Here is a 16,132-nt window from a genome sequence, read left to right on the forward strand (position 1 = left end):
GCCTCTAACACAATCAACTGTTCATCATTTAAACTGATGTGTGAAAATGTATAATATAAATAAAGAACGAGTCACAATTAAGCTTTAAATTTATAAAAACGAAAATCCTATAGAAACCACACAAAACCGGCAAGTGTACTGATCATAAATAGTATAGCATCAAGGAAGTCCGGATGTCGAACTCAAAGACACGTGAAAACGTTTTTAATTACTAAACTCTAACTAAGACTCACCAAAATAATATTTAAATGATTTTAGAATATTTAAGATTTATTAAACTACTTAACTTAATTAAAAGAAAACTGTTAACAAAACTCTTTAAGAAAACTTCGGTTTAAATTCAATATAAAGAACGTCTACCTAGGAATGAATCATGTTGAAAGAAATAACAAGACAACGGATTGAAAATATTCAAGACATCGTTTATAAAAGATGACACAACTAAAACTTGTTTAAGACAGTCAAATTACCTCTCAGTCTCTCTAACAATCTATAACTTATTTTAGTTGATTTTAAAGAACAAACCGGAAAAACAATTATTAACGTGTTCAAATGACGACTCACCTCTCGGTCTCACCGACACACTAGCCTAATGGAAACGAATACTACGCAACCAAGGATAGAGGAACAATTTAACTTAACCCAAATTAAACCAACTAATTGCACATAAACACTCAAACTTGACAAGACAAAAACCCGCTCTCGCGCGGTCTTAATTCTAACAAGTAAAAGCAACGAGACAATATTACTTCTTATCACCTCTCGGTCTCAAAGAAGGTGTATTTTAACTGATTTTAGATGATATATTACCCACTTATCCCTACGGTTGTACTTCCCGCAAAAAAAAACCCAAAACACCAAGTAAAGAGCTTAACAAGCAATTAATTAATCAAAACCAATTCAATTAACTAATGCAAGAGGATTATAAGTAAATACAAATAAAACACAGCCATCACACACAATCTAATTTATGGTTTAGTTAAACTTTACATCAATAATTTAAGTCTTGAACATTAACAATCCATTAAACAAGTCAAAACTATTCAACAATCATCTATCCTAGGTAGAACAAACAAGATTAGCCTAACATAGATTTTGGACAGCCATGCATACTCAAGAAAAACACCATAAACATCATCATAAACATTATAAAACTCATTCAAGATCCAAACTCAATCAATAACAAGACAAACTATCAAACAATTGCAAAACAATTCAAATCAAAAGATCAAATTAACAAAGTTAAGGTTCTTGAAAGATAAATAAAGTTTAAAGATGTATACTCAAGGTTTATGGCTGAGATTTTTGATTGTTTGAAGCCACTAGCTGCTGCCCAAGATCACCTCTTCCTTCTCCAGCCGTCACAAGATCAACAGCCGCCAGCCGCTTCTCTTTTTTCTTTCTTTTTCCGGCTGCTACTGTAGCTGCGATCGCAGCTGCTGCCCCCAGTTAGGGTTTGTGTATTTTCGGGATTAATGGATTAATTATGGCTGGTTACTTGATTAATTAACTAAATATAATATTATATAAGGCCTCTAAGATGTGGGCTTGGGTCGGGCCTTGATTAAACTTTGAAACTTTGACACTTAAACCCTCCAAGTTCTCTTTTTCTTGCCTTTTTTTCCACATATTTCCATAACCTACACAAAACATTTCAACTTTGTAAAACTTTGCACTTAACCCCCTAAACGTACATAAATTTGATATTAAATCATTAAAACATTATAAAATTGTAAGGAAATATATGTGTGTTATTCAACACATCATAAACCAAGCAGTAGTGAAATCTGCTCTTGTGTTAGAGACCGTTGCACAATAAATCCGACCTCAATCTCATTCCGGTTCACCACACTCCTATCCACCCCCGATCCATTCACAAAAATTACAGTGTCAGCTTCTATCATCTCAATAGGTTTAGCAGCCGTATAATCTTGATAAACAAAAACCTGCTTATCCGAGTCACCACCACCACTAGTACCTGCACCTGAAGATGAGCCGTGCGTTTGTTTAGGCTCACTTCCTGCACCAGACTCATCAGGATCTTCGTCATCATTTTTGATTTTCTTAAGTGCATCATCTTTGCATGTTAATTGCAATATGAGATCCTCCTGTTCTTTGAGCTTCACCCCCTAAGACTCAACAATCGCACGAAGCTCCTTTGTTTCTTTCTGACAGAATGAGACATAACTCATCAGCCTTCTTTGGTTTTCCATGAGGCGTTCTTGATTTAAGCGATCAGCAGACATTTGATTTTCATACAAATGAAGGAGGTTCAAAAGCATGTATGTCTGACGATTCGGAGGCATATTATACAGAGATGGATGAACTGGCTGGATTGGTCCCTGAGTCCGTGTAATTCTCATAAATGAGACATCACTAGGTGGAGGGGGCCTCATGAACGATGTTGGAGGAACAGTAGAGGGAATAGCAGAAGGCATTGGTATCTCAGCTAAAGCAGTTTGAGGAATCATACCAAGCCTGTCGTGAGGAACCATCATCGTCGTCAAAGTAAGCGCCAGAGTGCTAGTAGTAAGCGGCACTGCCAGGCGTTGAGGAGTAGTAGGATAAGACGGTTTAACACCAAAAGACACTCCAGCTCTAGCTGACACACGTCTCTTTGCTGAACTTTCAGATGCTGGCTCTTTACCCTTTCATTTACGTTCTCATTGAGCTGCAATTGTAGCAGCTAACGTAGCTTCAACTGTAGCCTGTTGTTCTCAAAGAGCTGCATCACCATCACCACCATTTCCCCCATCGTCACCTCCATCACCTACATCATTCCCACCTTCTCCTCCCTCACACTCGGAATCCTAGTCATCATGGATCCAGCGATCCTCTGGAGGACATACATAGTCAGGATTATTAATATGACCAATCAGGCATTTGGTCTTCGATTTTTCTTTCCGATAGATCGTCATTCTTCGCACAGTTTCAGCCTTCATGTGTTCTAAAGGAAGAACATCATCCACTAATGATTGATCAATAACCAAGTTGGGAATCAAGTCTTGAATAATTAGCTGTAGAAATCTTGGATACATTCGGAACTTCTTCTTTTGGGTCGCTTGTTGAACTTGCTCCTTTAGATGATAGAAAATCATTTCTGAGAAGTTAACGGTTTGTTGAGAACAAGTGCCACAAAAGCCGATTGCAACATGATTCGGCACTCATCAAATCCACCTCGACGACCACCCAAACAATGAATCAATACGTGTAGGAGATACTTGCAGGGTGGGCACAGTCCATTCTTGTTAAACATAGAGTCTTCAATGTCGCCACCATAAAATACACGACTAAACAAACCCTTGATTAACTCCTTGTCGAATTCACATGGATTATCATCATTGTCTCCAAAACGAAGCACACGTCTAATCACTTCAATATCTACTGTGATAGGAGCTTGGTTGATTGTGGCTCGAATATGGTTCCTTACGTCAACGTACTAAGATGTATTCCAGAATTGTCTAATAATGCTCAGATAAACAGTGGGTCGAGCGGTTATAGCAAAGTGTATCACCAAACGACGTAAGAATGCGAGCATATTCCCAAATAATGCTTTGTCAGCAACATTTGGATCAACATAAGCACAAATTTTGTGTTTCTTGTCATATGGCAGCAGGAGCACTTCTTCTTGTTCTTGCTCAGCAACAGGTGGATCTTGATCCATTTGATCAGCCATTATACTGAATAAATAATATTGAATATCAGTAATATGAAAATGTCAGGTCCCCGATTTCAGCTGGATCTTACTCAAATCATGCCATAAATAGATGTGTCGACAAGGGAGTTAATGACGGGTTGCTATATTCAGAAAGATTGCTGTTTATTAAAGGCGGAATCAATAATAAACAGGGTAGTTGCAATCAATAATCAAAGGTAACTGACACAAACAAGATTCACTCAAAAGATTTCCATTTATATAATGTTCATCATACAAAGGGTAATCGATTTAGGGTTTTTTGTAGGAAAACGGCAGTGGCTCAATAAATATTCTCACTTAGTATCGTATTCAGCCGCCTATTTTTCCGTGTTGTGTCTGCTGCTGTCCTCAGGTGTGCCCTAATTATTCCTTTTATAGGCCGAACACCTGTGGACAACTGTCATTCCTTATAGAAAACCTAAATGATGAAACATATTCGAATTTCATATTCAGAAATAATCCTAAGTGTAAAACATGTCTTCCGGGTAGGCTTTGCATCAATCTTGTCTTTCCGAGTATGCTCTGCCATCCTTCATAACTTGGTAACATAGAAGTGTGCTTGGAATCAGTTTCCAGGTACACTTTACTTGAAGAGTATTTTACCAAGTAAAATACTCACCAGGTAGACTTCAATCTTCTTGACTTTGCCAGACTTTGCCCGACAAACCCTTACGAGCAACCTTGTTCTTCAATGGTTCTTTCAACCCTTTGCTAGAGAATAGCTTATTAGCAAAGTGTGCTTGTTCCTTGCTTGAGTTGAACCTTGCCCGATGATACTTGAGATATATCATTAAATCATCAAGCCTACTTGGACCATACTTATTAATGAATACCTTTCCCGGTCTTCCAATTACTTGGCTTCATGAGCTGATTAGCCTAAAGCTTACTCGGAAGTGAACTTTACTTGGCTATGAAGAACAAACCTGCTTGATAAAGTGCACCATGCCCGGACTTGCATAAAATAGTGAACCTTGCCCGGTAATACACTAATTTGAAAACCCTGCCCGGATATTCACTAAAGTAGACTTAAAGAAGATAACCCAGCCAGATAGACAAAATATCGTACCCGGCTAAGCAAAAGTTTGCTCGGAAGTCTAAGGTGTGCCCGGATCCATACTTGGCAAATTATGAGGAGGTTGAGAAGATTCCAATCTTCCATATGTTCCATAGAACAAGTCTTTTACTTAACAATCTCCCCCTTAGGTCAATTGCATGACTCAAAAATCTCCCCCTAGATTGGAACACCTCACTTGACCCAAAACATTTCTACAGTTACTTACATAGGATGAAAATACATATCAAATTAAAATCAAATTATATATTCAACAAAACATAAGCAAATAACATATTCAGAATTCTGTCTGAAGACATTACATGACAAAGACTAATCTAGGAATCTTGTCTCTTCCTTGCATTGTGTGCGGCTTGCCTTCTGTTTGTTAACACTGATGCAGATCTCATTTTAAAGATATCAAGGGCTTGGTAATGAGTATGACCTTCCGGTATGACTAAGTCCCTTATATCCATTAGATCTTCATTATGCAAGCAATTCAAGTCTTCATCCTTCTTGATTATCCCCAGTACTTTTCCATCAGAGTTTTTCAGCAAGTAATGGTCAGCATTTTCTTTGTATTCAACTTCAGTTATGATGCCATTTTTTTGGACTGTGTAGTTGGGGCGTGTCATTCTTCTTCCAAGGCTTAAGCATGCATTCAAGTTTGACACTAGATTCCTGTCTCTGACATTCATTTGGTAGTACAGTTCAGCTTTGTCCATTTTCAATAATTTCTCTGACCTTTTCGATCTGTGACGTTGAATCATTCTCCAACTTCTTTTTTCTTTTAAGGACCGGAATCCCTGTCCAGCTTCTTTCTTCAAAAACTTTGAGAGATCATTCATTTGCCTTCCTGCCATCTTGTTTCTGTCTCTATAATCATACAGGTCAAGTGTGGCCATTCTTTCTAGTTGTTCTTGAGTGTACTCATAGAAGTCACTTCTAACAATTATCTCTCTCAGCTTTCTGCTTTCCATAATCACTCTTAAGCATTCAGATATATAATCATACTAGAGTTCTCTTGGAAGATCCACATCTGATTGTGGTCTTGATGTTCTTTGTAGTACAGATCTACTTGATTCACCTCTTCCACCTTCACCTCTTCCACCTTGTGGATGTCTTCTTGAGATTGGAGGCCTAAATGGAATAGACTTCATGGGTTTTCTCGGCCCCAGATTGAAAGTTTTGATGTAGATTACCTCTACCATCTCAGGTGGAAGGTTAGCTAGTTCAACTACATCTTGTCTAGCTTTTTCTTTAAGAGTGAGCAACATTTTTACCATACCAGGTCTGTTTGACAAACCAGCAGGTACAAATTTTCCATCCACAAAGCTTCTAGGGTTTTCTCCTTCCCTTAGAGCATTCTCCCAATCAGCCTTTTGAATGTAGAAAAGATTTTTCAAATCTTCCTTTTCTAATGCATCAAAAGAGGCTTCATCCATTCCCCTTTGATTAATCATTATTCCCGTTAGAATATTTATCATTTATTCATTCTCCCAAGGAACAATTAGTTCATCTTCAGGATCAGCCTTAACTTCTTGAGGAGTTGGGGTTTCAACAACAGGTACTTCCTTTGACATTTCCTTTTCACTCTGAATCTTCTGTTTCTCCCTCAGAGTCATTATCTTTCTTTTCTTTATTGGAGGCTCAACAGATGTTTCAGATTGTTTAGCAGAGCTCTCAGTTTGGACCCTCTTCAATTTTCTTTTCTTTTCAGTTTATTGTATTGGTCCAACACTGATTCTCTAGATAGGTTCTCAACTATTACGGGTTTCAATCCTTTCTCCAGCAGGTATCCACACATACTTCCAAACTTCTCTTTCAAAGTTTCCAACTTTTCAATCTTCTCATTCTCCTTTACACATTTCTCAATCACCTTTTCTCTTTCACTGTTGTAAAGGTCTTGGAGTTTATAATGATTGAAATGGCTCAAATCTTTTTTAGAATATCCATGCCTTCTCAGATAGTCTCTATGTTTCTGAGCATCTTTATTCTTTTGTTGCGTGGCTCTTTTGATCTTTTCATTTTCTTCTTCAAGTCATTGATTCAACTCAACGTCATTCATATGAGCCACACTTTCAAAGTTCACACCAAGTGTCCTCAGCTTCATAATCAAAGGATTCTTTCTTTTAGCTTCTAACATACTCATCTCAATGTTTGCTCTCTACTCATCAGTCATTACTACTTGTGTAGTCTCAACATTTGCAGTCTTGGCACTCTTTCCTTGATCATCATCAGGATTATCATCATCATCCGAATCCTCAGATTCATCCTCCTCTTCAGTTAAATCATTTACAGCATCAATCTTGGGTTCATCAGAGGGTGGATGATCTGGTTCACTTCTGATCGGCACATCAGGAACACCTTTAACCCATTCACCTGGTTGCAAGGTTTGTAGTGGGACTGCCCTGATTGGGCTTGCCTCATCATCAGGAGTCTCTACAAAGTATCTATATTGATCATCCCATCTTCCTTTCTTTGCAGACTTAGTACCTTCAGCTGGTATAAATGCTTCTTGTCTATCCCTTTTTCTTGAGTATTTCTTTCCATACTTGGGATCATCCACATACTCTCATTCATCAGGATTTTGTCTAATGTCATCTTTAATCTGTTGAGCCCATTTCTTTGCAGCCATTGAGGCAATGGACTCACCAATTTCCTCTTCATTCATCATTTCAGTATTCAGATTTGTAGGTTCAGCAGTTTCTGTTGATTTACATTCTGGTTGACTTTGATATTGAAGCATGCTAACCACTATGGCTAAGGAATTGTCAACTTCCTCATTTCTCTTCAGATCTATCAATGTCTAAATCACATCTTGATCAGCCACTTCTTCAATAATTTCTTTAGCAAGATTGGCTTGATTGATCAAGGTTTTCTGCTCTGCCAGTTCTTCTGCAGTCAAGGTTTGGGCTAGTATCTCCATATCCCTTGTTTCCTTCAAAATATTCTCTTGTTCTCTTAAGGCAGCAGCAGCAGCTTCAGCATCATCTCTGAATAAGATGTCTTTCTCTAGATATGCTTTATCAGGCTCCTTTTCAGTCACTTTAGCCTTTCCTTTACTCAACCTTCTCTGGATCTCATCTTCTGTTTCAGGCTCAATTTCATCAATATCTCTATCCAGTCTTTCCATCTCTTCATCATGTTCTACAGTCTTGGAGGTTTCTGTTTGTTTAGTTTCTGGTTCAGTGAGTATCAACTCCTCAGTAGCAGCATCTTCTTCATTCATTACATTGGTTTGAATGTCAGTTTGATTATCAGTAGCCACATCAGTCAAAACATCAGTTGCTGCATCAGTCAAAATATCAGTAGCCACATCAATGGTAGCTACATTTTCTTCAGCATTTGTCTTTTCAACTCCATCACCTGTCCCTTCATCATTCTCTTCACTCCATTCAACATTCATTATTTCATCATTATAGTCATAATCTTGCTCTCGAATATCTGATTTGTCACCTTCATACTCATCATCTTCAACTCTTCTCTCCTCACTATCCTCCTCACCATCATCATAAGCATTTAAGATCAGTTTCAAACTGTCTACAGTCTCTATACTTGTTTCAGTTTCAGTCTCAACATCTACCCTTGAGTCAGTTGGCTCATTTTCATTCTCCCCATGTTTTGGGGTAGCGGAGGTCTTCTCAACCTCCTGCTCCAGGGCTTGAATTCTCAATTTTGCATGTACCAATTGATCTAACAACATTACATTTTCCATTGTCACCTTCTCATTCCTTCTTTTCAGTTCCTCACTTTCTTTTAACAAGGTCAATAAGTCAGTGTCAGTGGGTGGTGTTGTAGGTGGTGATGTAGAAAATAGTTCATATTCAGTTTGTTCTTGGGTTGTGGTGTGAGTTTGGAAAATGGATTGTGGTGTTGATTGAGTATGAGGTGGGCTTGGAATGAATGGATCAGAATGAGTTGGGCTTGATGTTGGTGGTGTTTGTGGTGTTGGGGATACACGTGTTGATGTTTCAGGTTGGCTTATGGTTAGGGTTTGGGGTGAGGATTGAGTGATTTGATGTGGTGGAGTATGTGATGGTGATGGTATAATGGGTTGGTCAATGTGTGGTGGTGATTTTGGTGGTGTTGGAATAGGTTGTTCTTGATCCTCCAGTTGCTCCCCCTGATCAGGTACATCAACATCCATAGCTACACCAGCCCCTCCTTCATCTCCATCATCAGCATTATCATTTCCATCATCAGAACTGTCATCATCACTCTCACCAGCATCTTCTTCTTCCTCCTCTGAGCTTAACTCAGGCACAGGCATAATTTCCAAATCATGGTTCAACCACCATGGTAATATTTCAAAAGGAGTGTTGGAATTGAATCTGTTTGCCCTTCCAGGATTTTCAATTCTTATATTTGTGTCTGGATCCTGCAGTTGATGTGTCAATCCAATTGTGGGTAGACCCTGTAATTCCCTGTTAAAGATGATATGTAGGAATCTAGGGTATTGCAGGAATCTATCAGCTTCTTCCTTCTTCAAATTACCAATCATGCCATCAAATATCATCTTCGAAAAGTTGAAATGCAGATCATATATAAGACCAACAGTGGCATTTGCTAAATCACGACTCATCATAGTCCATGATCCTTTTCTTGGAGCAAATCCATGTATCACATGGTGAATTAAGAACCTATACAACACCGGAGACATCACCTTCTGAAATTGTCCATCATGGACAATTCCTTGATACCCCATTGTCTGCTCAAAGATCTTTAAAAATGTTCAGTATTGAAATTAATGTGATTGTGGTCATCATCACGTAACTGCAGACATCTTCTTATCATCCCTTCTGTAACATGAATCTCATGGATTGCAACTGTTGCTTCAATTCTTTTCCCATGAATGTCAACCACAAGTCTTGCAGAACGCCAGAAATCTAGGGAATGATTTTTGTAGATGATTGGGATTCAGTGAAAGCAAATCGTACGTTGGATCTAGCCATCCAAGAAATCATCCTCTCCATTGGCTCATTATAGGGAGTGACTTCCAATAGTGCGCACATATTTTTCTTTGGTTCAAAGGCATATTTAGGTTGAACTTCTTGTTCTTCTGTCATATCTGAACAAAACAATCAAACATATTCAAAGTGAAATTAGCATAAAAGTTTATTACTTTACACAATTTCAAGTTATAAATTTGTAGAAGAAAGAGATTAATTTTATTAAGAACCTGATCTTCGACAAATTAATAACCTAAACACAAAACAGAATATTAGAAATCAAGTACATAATTGAAGCCCGTAATCAACTAATCGTGGTCGGAATACAAGTTATTATTGCTTACCGAGTCGGAAATAGTGGGCTGGTAAAGTTAGGGTTTGGAATAATCGAATGCGATAGGTTGGTTTGGGTTTCTTTGATAGTAAGAAGTTGCAGTGGAAGGAGAGAGAGAGAGAGGGGGGGGAAAATAATGTTGAAAATATCCCTAACTCCCCCTTATATATCTTTTGAAAGTGGGTTTTAAATGCATTTTGTTGTGTAGTAAATTATTAGCTGTCAAACATAATGATCTTATCCCATTTAAAACCTTACCCGATAAAATTTAGAAGTTAAACTTTGCCCGGAAAAATTTTCATTGTTAATTGACAAAGTTTACCCGGTATCTTCCACTTACAAATCTTGCTTGGTCAAGTTAACTAATTTAAAGTCAAGTAAAAATGAAGAAAGCTTACTCGAAATACCGATTTCTTGAGAACTTAATCAAAAGTTAAGCAATCAAGTATAAAATATCAAATAAGCATATTTGCTAGGAATCAATTAAGATACGCAAATTAATTTCTCTAATATAAATTAAGTAACTCAATTTAGCAAAAACTCTATCAAAATCAGAAACACATTCAATCAAACATACTTTGATGAACAGTATGCCCGAGCAATCCTTCATAAGATAGTATGCCCGAACAACCTACATAAGCAAAGTATACCCGAATAACCTTCCTAGAGTATAAAGTGTGCTTGAAATAATATCTAGCAGACAGTGTACTCGGAAAGTCAAAATTTGAAATGACCAAGTATATTGAGGGAACAATAGTGTACCCGGAATATAAAGTGTTCCTGGAAGACAAAGTCTGCTCGAAAACACTTGTAATTTCAAAAAAAACATAATCACATAGCATGATCGGAAATAGATTAAACATAAAACACCTAAGTGTACTATTGTCTAAAAATTTCAAAGAGCTTGCCCAACAGTCCTATGCTAGAACTAAGCTTGCTAGGACAATCATATTCAAATATCAGGTATGCCTAGGAACTAAATTAAACAGTTTAGTTTACCCGAGAAAATTCAAATCATCAAATCATACCCGAAAAAGACAAACTTAGATAAAACCAACTAAGTGTGCCTGGAAAGGTTTAAAAAGCATAAATCCTTACCCGAAAAACGTATTCAATCTTAAACAATCAGGCTTGCCCGGAAAGTGACTAAAATAGTAACTCTACCCGAAAAGCATCAAATACTTAATAGCATGCCCGAAAATTGTAAACCTAGATAAAGACATCTAAGTGTACTCGGAAAGATTATAAAACATTAAACCTTACACGAAAAAACATATTCAAGCATATTCAACTGTTTTGTGCCCGGATAGGTTAAAGAACATCAAACCTTACCCGAACTTACATATTCAACCTATTAAAGGCAAAATGCAACACTGTTTGACTTAAACCACTTGTCATAGACATTTCTAAGTTATGTATCATTTCAGACCATAGTTTAAGAGCAAATGGTGCATTTAGAGATCAAATTTCAGTTATGTTTCTCTTCAAAACAATTTCTTTTGTAAACTGAAAAGATCTCAGGAATGGGATCATATTGACTAAGTAGCTTTCTCAATACTTCATTCTCAACATTATTATGACTACAAAGACAGGGTAACAGCAGGTCTAGACTTAACATGATTTTCATCTCTTTGGTGAGTGATTAAGTTTCAATTAAGTTGCAGAAAATTTAATGGATAACACATGTTGTGCTCTGATGCTCCTTATCTATCCTCAAGGCTTATTTGGCTTTCTCCAGATCACCCCAATTTGACTTTGACCCCCTGGCTTTGGTTAAAACTTTTAATTACAGAACATAATTTTTATAAAAAACTTATAAGATATTTTTTTTCCAAATCTACAAACATATGTGAGGTTGAACGTTGGACTTACATGCCACGCAAATCAGACTTACAGGCCTTTCATTCAGGATGTTTAAAGGACTTATATGATTGCCTCCACCCTTGTAGTTCTGTAATTAACCCTCTGGTTTGTATTTTCTCAATAAAAATTTGTGAACATGTTGAGTAAACATTTGAAATTTAAGTAGTTCACAAATGTTCTTTGTCATTCCTTTCAAAGATGTTTCATTTTGGGTAACCAAAGACCAACAGGCTTGTGTATGACTGGATAATCACTTTTCTGCCTATCATTTGAAAAGATTTATCTAGGATCATGCATAGACAACAATGTAACTCCACATAAATCTTAGCACTTTCTTTATGTTTATATCACCTTAGATTTTACATATCATGAGAAAGCAACCATACATGTTGATGACTGTACTAAGAGTCCTTTTAGCCTAATAAATCCATATGATTGGCTAAGTAGTCAATGTACTATCATTTCCCATTATATTTAGTTTAATATTCAATCACCCCAATGTCTCTTAATTGGCAGGTAAATGGTTATTCTGTTTGAACACAAGTAGTCAACATGACCAAACATACATTGTGAATATATGTCATTTCAAAGTCAGAGCTATTGACATAGTTTTAAGTGAAAGAATAGAAAACAAGTTATAATTGCCCCAAATGCTTTCAGTTTTTCTGGTTAATGGCTATCCTTTTAATCTTTGCAGATTGCAGGACCAAACATACATTAGTGTATGTCCTTCCAACTGTGCAAATGAAATAATTTTCAGCAAAGATAACTACCTGAGACTTTTCATTGAAAAATCCTTCCTTTAAGCTTCTATAAAGCTTGAACTGAATAGTATTATCATGTCTCTACACCATTAACAACTTGCTCATGTTTTGATCAAAATTTGTGATTATGCACAAATTCATTTGAAAATTCATTTGAAACCTTTAAATTTGACATAAAGACATATTTTGACACAAAAGTTGTAACATATCCAAATCTTAATCATTCTTAACATCATCAGAACAAGCAGATATTTTTAACATTCATAGTCTATCCTATCCTAATAACATCAAGATGATCAGATAACACACATATTCAAGCAATCATAATCAAGTGATTACTCATGACATCAGATAAGCATTTAATCAGGTTAATCAATCCAAACTACTTATCATAATGTCAAAACATTTAACTGACCAACAATCATTAGCATCAATGACACATAAATAGCACATATAATCAGTTAAGCACAAAACAGTTAACAGTAAACAAGTAACATATTCATAACATATTCATTTAACATATTCATTCAACATTCAAAGTATGTGATCTCAAGTAAGAATAGTCAATTAGCACATTGAGACACACACTAAGCAGCAGCAATACCAACAAAATCAGTCAAGATTCAACAACAACAACTTCAATCCTAACAACAATTACAACCCCAACTTCAACAACTTTCAGCCTCAAATGAACAATCAACAACAAAGTATGCAACAAAATCAAGGTTTTCAAATGGACAACAATCAAAACCTTCAAACAGTTCAAAATGTTCCAAACAACACTGTTCCAACAAACCAAAATCAGATCAGAAATCAAGGAAATGTGGCAGTGACTACATAACAGGAGGGAAATTTTGATTGGAGCAATCATGAAGAGGATATTGCAGATGATATCAAGAAGGCAAATGTGAAATTCATGGCCATAATTGAGAATCTGGATGATCATCTCAGGTACACTTTGCTCCTACTGTTGATTTAAATGAAATTATCAATGAATTGAAAACAAAAGTAGGCAAGCTGGAAAGTGAGTGTTTTAGGAAACAGAGTATCATTAATGGGTATTAAGCTAGTGAGATGATCAGTGAAGAAAAGATTAAAAGTCTGAAAGATGACTGCATGATCAGTTACAGAACCCAAACCAGATATATCACTTAGATAGATGGACTAAAGAAGATGTTAGTTGAAGAAAAGGTGAAGAACACAAAACTGCAAGTTGAAGTTGAATTCCTGAAGAACTTGATCTCCACAGGAAACATCTGTGGTATACTAAACCAAGTAAGTGAAAAAGACAGATATAAAGTTGTTCCACCTCCATTCAACAACAATTTTATGCCTAAAGTTGACAAAGAGAAAAGAGATGGATACATGCAACAGTTCAGAGATGTCTTTCAAGATAAAGAAGATTTCAAGATAAAGAGAAAAGAGTTGCATACATGAAATATTCATGTTTATGAATACCCAGATGATTAAGCCGCATAAAGACTCACAGTGTCCAGAATCCTAACGCTTGTTATTTGCTTTATTATATTTTTGGGTGATCAACAACTATAAGGATTGAGTATGACTGATTATTACATTTCTGCCATCCTCACCGAGACTTTTGCTAGAGCCTAACACCTCTTTTAATTTTTTGGTTTTTCTTTATGTTTATATCACTTACTTTACTCTGACAACTTGTTTAAGACCTATCAATGCACCAATGATTAAGCACTCAGTCTTTTAAGTTTATTTCTTTCTGGATTTGGGGTCAAATAATCAATGTACTATCATTTTCTCTTTTTGCTTCAAAAAACTCAACATTTTGAGGAGCATAAACAAAAATAAAATTTAATCACCCCAGTTACTTTAGGTTTATAAATTAATGGCTATCATGTCCATATACAGGTAGATAACAGGACCAAACATGCAAGCATGCTCCACAAACTTAAATAACTAACATAATTTTCAGCGAGAAAATAAAGTAGAAAACTTAACAAACACCCCAAAAACTTTCCATTGTTAGGTAAATGGTTATCCCGAATATTCACAAGAAATTATCAGGACCAAACATATACAAGTATATGTCCTTCAAAAAGAAGTAATTGATATAATTCTCATCGAACGTAAGCAAAAATCTTTTTGGTTTTTCTCTTTACATACTAAAAACATAATATTTTTGTCTTTTCGGATTTTTCTTTACAAACAAGAAATTCACAATCTTTATTGATTTTTCAAATTTTTAAGATGTTTTTGGATTTTTCAAATTTTAAAAACATAAAACTAAAGACATGACAACACACTATTTTTGAAGTTTTAAGATTTTATAATGTTTTTTGATTTTATCTATACAAACGAAAAACACATTCCACATTCTTTTTGTATTTTCTATTTTCACCCCCAAAAACCAAAACCAGAATAAAATTTAAACAAAAATACACTTAAAATAAAGATAGTTATCCTAATTTCAGGATATCAGCAAGGGTCTTTAGGCCATTTAAACCAAGAAAAAATTTAAAACGTGTTTTATCAAATTCCTTGGTAAATAAGTCAGCCTTTTGAAAATCTGTATGTACTTTCTCAAGGTCAATTAATTTCTTTTCATAACAATCCCGTATGAAATGATATCGAATTTCGATGTGTTTCGTTTTAGAATGTTGTACGGGATTTTTGGTGATGCTAATAGCAGCAGAATAATCAATTAAGATGGGAGTTGTAAGAAACTTCAAATCGTAGTCGTGAAGATGTTGTTGTATCCACAAAACCTGGGAACAGCAACTCGAGGCTGCAACATACTCAGCTTCGGCGGTTAAAGTGGAGACCGTTGTCTGTTTCTTACACTGCCAGGAAACAAGTCATCTTCCTAAGAATTGACATCCCACTGTGGTAGACTTGAAATTAATCTTGCATCCTCCATAGTCTGAGTCAGAATAGGCGGTAAGATCAAAAGTTTCGTCTTTGGGGTACCATAACCCGGTGTCAGGATTGCCCCTAAGATATTGAAGAATATGTTTGACCGCTGCCAGGTGAGTCACTCGGGGACTAGCTTGGTACCTAGCACATAAACAAACAGCAAACATTATGTCAGGTCGAGAAGCAGTAAGATACATCAAAGAACCAATCATAGCTCGATAGAGGGTCGGATCAACAGTATCCTCCAATTCATCCAGTGATAAATTGTGACCAACGGGGAGAGGAGTAGAAGGGATTTTTCCGGCAGTAATCTTGAATCAGCTCAAGACGTCTTTCACATATTTTGTCTGGTGAATGAAGATTCCTTTCGCAGACTAATGAACCTGCAACCCTAAAAAGAAATTCATCTCTCCCATCGAACTCATCTCGAACTTGGTTTGCATTGATTTCTCGAACTCCTTACACAACGCATCGTTTGTTAACCCGAAGATTATGTCATCTACATAAATTTGGACGAGGAGAAGATCATCATCAATATTTTTATAAAACAAAGTGCAGTCAACATTCCCACGTTTGAAACCA

Source organism: Bidens hawaiensis, unplaced genomic scaffold, assembly GCF_021521415.1.
Source record: "Bidens hawaiensis isolate Kalapana, Puna unplaced genomic scaffold, B.hawaiensis_p1.1 tig00035422_1, whole genome shotgun sequence".
Lineage (NCBI taxonomy): Eukaryota > Viridiplantae > Streptophyta > Magnoliopsida > Asterales > Asteraceae > Bidens > Bidens hawaiensis.